A 6686-nucleotide genomic window follows, 5' to 3' on the forward strand; every position below is an offset into this window, starting at 1 on the left:
CAAACTGAGCTGGAAACCCTGAGATACCAGAGAAAGAGACACATTTCCTCCTGTACTGAGCAAAATCCAGAGAGAAGAGACACATTTCCCAAAAAGAGAAATCCAAACCGGTACCAGAACCCAAGAATTTCCCCTCTTAGTTTTTCTCCCCTCTGTCGGTTTATTTTATGTGATTAACGCTACTATATAAAAAAATTTTAACCACTTGGGAACTGGTTCACTAATTTTCCACTGCCCCCCGCCCCACCCATCCCATTGTTTTAAGTGAAAGGACATGGAATCACGATATCTTGTTTATAGCAAACAAGATTGAGGAATCAAGCTTTTTCAGTACTATACTAAGAAACCACAAGCTTCCTGAATCCTAGAGCAAGAAAAACCCTTCTGTACAAAATCTCGTGTTATACAGTGTGAATTGTAAACAAGCAAGGAGGCGTATTGGCCAGGATGGTGGGTCCCCGGACGGGGAATCGCACGATTGTAGCCTTAAAAGACGCCCAAGGGACCGTACATAATAAAACAATCCAGTTACTACGACTGTTGCAGAAACACTTTAGTGATGTGTATGCTCCTATGGCTCCGCCATCTAGGGAAGCGGTGCACCAGTTCCTGGATAAATCAGGGATGTCAAAGCTGGGGCCTGGGGCACGTGATTGTTTAGGGTCACCCCTGCAACCGAGGGAACTACAGCGGGCTATCAAAGATCTAAAAACGAACACTGCACCTGGTGCTGATGGTTTCTCCGGAGAATTCTATAAAGTCCTACAATTGTCCCTAGTGGCACCATTAATTGAGTACTATCAGACAGTAATAGATGATGGGGAATTCCCTCAAAATGAAAACACAGCTCTGATCACGCTATTACTTAAACCGGGCAAGCAAGCGGATGATCCAGAGTCATACCGCCCCATTTCTCTTATCAATGTAGACATCAAACTTTTGGCAAACGTTTTAGCTAACAGAATGTCAGCATACATACCAGAGTTAATTAGCACTGCCCAGGTGGGACACTCGGTTCTACATGTGCGACGAATTCTTCTTGCATTAGCTCAGTGCACTGGTCGAAGAGAACCATGTATGGTGGTTGGCTTAGATGCGGCCAAGGCCTTCGATCATGTGGATTGGAGCTATTTATTTCAGGTGCTGGAGTGGCTAGAATTCCCGGAGGTTTTCATTCAGTCCGTTCGGGTACTATATAAAGGGTTGGGCGCCCAAATAGTGGTTAATGGGGGCAGGTCAGAATGGTTCCCGGTTTGCAGAGGAACGAGACAGGGGTGTCCATTGTCACCATTTCTATTTAACATCTCCCTAGAGCCCTTGATCAGGACACTAAACGGGATAAAGGACATCAAAGGGGTGATTCTTGAGAGTGAAGAAGTGAAAACCTTGGCCTATGCGGATGACATCTTGCTGGTGCTGAGAGAACCGCAAACTTCATTACAATATACTCTGGAAACCATAAAACATTATGGGAGACTCTCTGGGTTTTCATTAAACCTCCAAAAATCCTGTGCACTGGCATTGGGTGACACACTACAGCAAACTTGGCGGGGACATTTCCCGCTGCGGTGGGTGGACAAGGCCCTTAAGTATTTAGGTATATTAATTCCCAGGGAACTGTCGACTCTATACCGAATTAATGTTGACCCTATGATAAAGAATATGAAACAAAAACTGCAGTTGTGGCAGGCTCTTCCCCTTTCGCTGTGGGGGCGGGTCGCACTTTTTAACATGCTTATTGCGCCACGATGGCTTTATTTGTTTCAACAACTCCCACTGTTTTTGCGTGTGAAAGAGGAGAGGGCTTTAAATAGGCTCACACAGAACTTTCTCTGGCAGGGCAAGTGTCCAAGATTGCCTATGGAGGTGATCACCACCCCACGGGAACAGGGAGGAATGGGTCTGTTGAGTTTACGGAATCTTTCAGTAGCATGTGAAATGCGTCACATAAATGATTGGTTCCGGGGTACAACAGAATTTTCTAACACAGAGGCAGAGATAGCGGTATTCCCTGAGACTCACTTTAGCTATCTATTACATACGGGATGCAGCTTACCGCCAAGAGCATTCCAAAGACATCCACTCTTGCACCCGATGAGAGCTACCTGGCGGTGGGTATGTCGGAGATACAAGTTTAGTGCAAAAGTCACACCACTGCTCCCCATTTGTAATAACCTAGATTTCCCTCCGGGGATAGGGGCTAGTGTTTTTGTTCAATGGAAAGACAAAGTAATTATCTACTTCCATATCATCAAGCTGATCAATCCATAGACTGGTGGGTTGTGTCCATCTACCAGCAGGTGGAGATAGAGAGCAAACTTTTGCCTCCCTATATGTGGTCATGTGCTGCCGGAAACTCCTCTGTATGTTCTCTATCTCAGCAGGTGGTGGTCACACACAGCAGCAGCTCTGGCTAGGCCTCCAAGCCTAATTTTTAGGTTTTGTTGAGTGCCTGGGGTTGAGGGCTCTTTTGAGCAAGTGCAAACCTGGTGGTGCCAGGTCCCTCCTTTTCTCCCCCCTCCCGCTGGCGCCGTTAAAAAAAAAAAAAAAAAAAAATTTTGAACGTCCTTAAAGGCGTTTATTTCGACGTTTATTTAAACGTTCATTGCAGCTACTCACTGGGACACCAGGTCGTTGCAGCTCGGAGCGGACAGCAGGTAATTTTTACCTTTTTATAGCGGGCAGGGGGTTCCCTGATTCTTCTCCTCGTGGCATATGGCGTCGGAGGGCGAGGGCGCAAAGGGTCGCTCCCCGGATCGCTTGAGCGCTTCTAGAGGGGATGCGGGGGTCTTAAAGCCTGATTCGCCCTTGTTGGGTGACAGTTTCGTGACCGATGAATGTCCCGGTCCTTCCTCCGGCGTGGCGGTTTTTCCCGCCATAAACGCCCATCCCCCGCTCCTCGCCTCCGCCATCTTGGCCGGCCACGCGGTTCGGACGGCTTCTTCGTGGGCCGCCCTTGAGGTTGGAGACATTAATGTCATGAACGCCCTTAATTTGGGCGACGGCACAAAAGCGGCTAAAGTTAAGCGCCGTTCTTCCCGCGCGGCTCCTTCGCGGAGTGTCGCGCCGGATGCCATTTTGGATGCGCAGCATGTCTCTCCCCCGCTCTTTCGAGCGCCGGTTGAGGGTGCGTCTAGGGCTGTTGCCCAGGCTGCGGAAGTGCACAGTCTGGGGGGTTTCTACCCCGAGTTTGTTTTGCTGCTGCATCAGGCCTTCCTCATGCAAAACGCTGCCCCTGCTCCCTCGTCTGGTAAAGAGGTTGAGGTTCCCAGAGGTAAACGCCCTCGGGTTGATTCCCAGGCCTTGGAGGACTTTGTCTCCTCCGATGTAGATGAGGGCAGCGTGTCTGAGGTCTCCCAACGGTCCTTTGCGGATTCCTTGGAGGAGACGGATCCCCGCTCAGATGGAGCGGATGACCCCTCTGCGGCGCGGCTTTTTAGCCCAGAGGATTTGCCCAACCTGTTGTTACAGGCCATGGACACTTTGAAGATTTCCTCTCCGGAGGACGTCTCTCCCTCAGCCCCTGTTGGCTCTGCCATTATGCTGGGGACGAAGCGCCCGCCTAGAACCTTCCACGTGCATGATGCCATGCACACCTTAATTTCGGCTCAATGGGATGTCCCGGAAGCGAGCCTTAAAGTGGCTAGGGCTATGTCCCGCCTCTATCCTTTGGCTTTGAGTGAACGTGAGGCCTTTCTGTGGCCTACCGTGGATTCTTTAATCACTGCGGTGACTAAGAAAACGGCGTTGCCGGTGGAAGGTGGCACGGCCGTAAAGGACGCCCAAGACAGAAGATTGGAGGCGGCCTTAAGGTCGTCCTTTGAGGCGGCTGCTTTAAATTTGCAGGCCTCAGTTTGCGGCTCCTATGTGGCCAGGGCGTGCCTGACTATGGTGCAGCGGGCTTCCCCCTCGGATCATTCCTTGAGGGCTGATTGGCCGGCCCTGGAATCGGGCTTAGCCTATTTGGCAGACTTGCTGTATGATGTCTTGAGGGCCTCAGCGAAAGGCATGGCTCAGACAATCTCTGCGCGGCGGTGGCTTTGGCTGAAACATTGGTCTGCTGACCACGCCTCTAAATCCCGCCTGGCTAGATTGCCTTTTAAAGGCAAGCTGCTCTTTGGGGTCGAGCTGGACAAAATCGTGACCGATCTTGGCACGTCTAAGGGCAAGAAATTACCAGAGGTCAGGGCTCGGGCTAGTACTCGTCCCGGTACCTTCAGAGGACGGTTGCAGGAAGCCCGTCGGTACCGCCCGGGCAAGTCGGGTTCCTCTGCCCCCTCTTCCTTCAAGAGGAATTTCTCCCCCAAGCTGCATTCCTTTCGCAGAGACCGCCGTCCCGGAGGTGCTCCCTCCGGTCCTCCCCCAGGGTCTCGTACCCAATGACGGGGCCTTGGTCCACGCCCCAGTGCAGATTGGAGGACGGCTGTCCTCGTTTCTGGGCGAGTGGACCGCAATAACTTCAGACGCGTGGGTGCTGGAAGTCATCAGAGACGGCTACAAGCTAGAGTTCTGCCGACCCTTAAAAGACGGGTTTGTACTCTCTCCCTGCAAGTCTCCGGTCAAAGCTGTGGCAGTGCAGCAGACCTTGGACAATCTGATCCGCCTGGGCGCGGTCGTTCCGGTGCCAGAAAGTCAGATTGGCAAGGGACGTTACTCCATTTACTTTGTGGTACCAAAGAAAGGAGGTTCTGTCCGGCCTATCCTCGACCTCAAAGGGGTCAATCGGGCCTTGAAAGTGCGGCACTTTCGCATGGAGACTCTCCGCTCTGTTATAGCGGCAGTGAAGGCAGGGGAGTTCCTGGCATCCTTGGACATCAAGGAAGCGTACCTGCATATTCCCATCTGACCTCCTCATCAACGCTTTCTGCGTTTTGCAGTCCTGGGACGACACTTCCAGTTCAGAGCCCTCCCATTCGGGTTGGCTACTGCTCCGCGGACCTTTTCCAAAGTAATGGTGGTCATCGCGGCCTTCCTACGAAAGGAAGGGGTACAAGTCCATCCTTATCTGGACGACTGGTTGATCCGAGCCCCCTCTTATGCAGAGTGCGGCAAAGCTGTGGACCGGGTAGTTGCTCTTTTGAGCTCCCTGGGATGGATCATCAACTGGGAGAAGAGCCAGCTGCGCCCGACTCAGTCCCTGGAGTACCTGGGAGTTCGATTCGACACCCAAGTGGGCAGAGTGTTCCTGCCGGACAATCGGATTGTCAAACTTCAGGCTCAGGTGGACCAGTTCCTAGTAGCCTCTCCTCTTCGGGCTTGGGACTATGTGCAGCTGTTGGGCTCTATGACGGCCACGATGGAAGTAGTGCCCTGGGCCAGGGCTCATATGAGACCACTTCAACACTTTGCTGCAGCGTTGGACTCCGATGTCGGAGGATTATGCTGTGCGCCTTCCCTTGGACCCAGCAGTGCGCAAGGTGCTGAGCTGGTGGATGCAGACAGACAAGTTGTCTGCGGGAATGCCTCTGGTGACCCCAGAGTGGATTGTCGTCACGACGGACGCCTCGTTGTCGGGCTGGGGAGCCCACTGCTTGGGAAGGACAGCGCAGGGGCTTTGGTCTCCTGCAGAGGCAAAGTGGTCTATCAACCTCCTGGAACTCAGAGCCATTCGGTTGGCGCTTTTGGAGTTCATCCCGGTACTGGTGTTGAGGCCTGTACGGGTACTGTCGGACAATGCCACGGCTGTGGCCTATGTCAACCGCCAGGGAGGTACCAAGAGCGCCCCTCTAGCCAAGGAGGCTATGAATCTTTGCCAATGGGCGGAAGCGAACCTGGAGCGGCTTTCAGCGGCCCACATTGCCGGAGTCATGAATGTCAAGGCGGACTTTCTCAGTCGCCATACCTTGGAGCCCGGAGAGTGGCAGCTATCTGCTCAGGCGTTCTTGGACATCACGAAGCGCTGGGGCCAGCCGAGCCTAGATCTGATGGCGTCATCGGCCAATTGCCAAGTGCCGCGCTTTTTCAGCAGAGGACGGGACCCTCGATCCCTGGGAGTAGATGCTCTTCTCCAACAGTGGCCGACACAAGAGCTTCTCTATGTGTTCCCGCCCTGGCCCATGTTGGGCAGGGTGCTAGACCGGGTGGCAAAGCATCCTGGCAGGGTAATCCTGGTGGGTCCGGATTGGCCCAGACGTCCCTGGTATGCGGACTTGATCAGGCTCTCACTCGACGATCCTCTGCGGCTGTCAGTGGAGCAGGGCCTGTTACATCAGGGTCCCGTGGTGATGGAGGATCCCTCCCCCTTTGGTCTTACGGCCTGGCTATTGAGCGGCAGCGTCTGAGGAAGAAGGGCTTCTCAGACAAGGTCATCGCCACTATGCTGAGAGCGAGGAAGCGCTCTACTTCTACTGCTTACGCCAGGGTTTGGCGTATCTTTGCAGCGTGGTGTGAAGCAGGCTCACTTTCTCCCTTCACTGCTCCAATTTCTTCAGTGTTGGCGTTCCTGCAAGAGGGTCTGGAGAAAGGCCTGTCGCTCAGTTCCCTTAAAGTCCAGGTAGCAGCTCTGGCTTGCTTCAGGGGCCGCCTGAAGGGTGCTTCCCTGGCTTCGCAGCCAGATGTGGTGCGCTTTCTCAAGGGAGTTAATCACCTGCGCCCTCCTCTCCACTCAGTGGTGCCTGCGTGGAATCTCAACCTGGTGCTAAGAGCATTGCAGAAGCCGCCTTTTGAACCCTTGTCGAGGGCATCTC

This window comes from Microcaecilia unicolor, chromosome 3, assembly GCF_901765095.1.
Source record: "Microcaecilia unicolor chromosome 3, aMicUni1.1, whole genome shotgun sequence".
Classification (NCBI taxonomy): domain Eukaryota; kingdom Metazoa; phylum Chordata; class Amphibia; order Gymnophiona; family Siphonopidae; genus Microcaecilia; species Microcaecilia unicolor.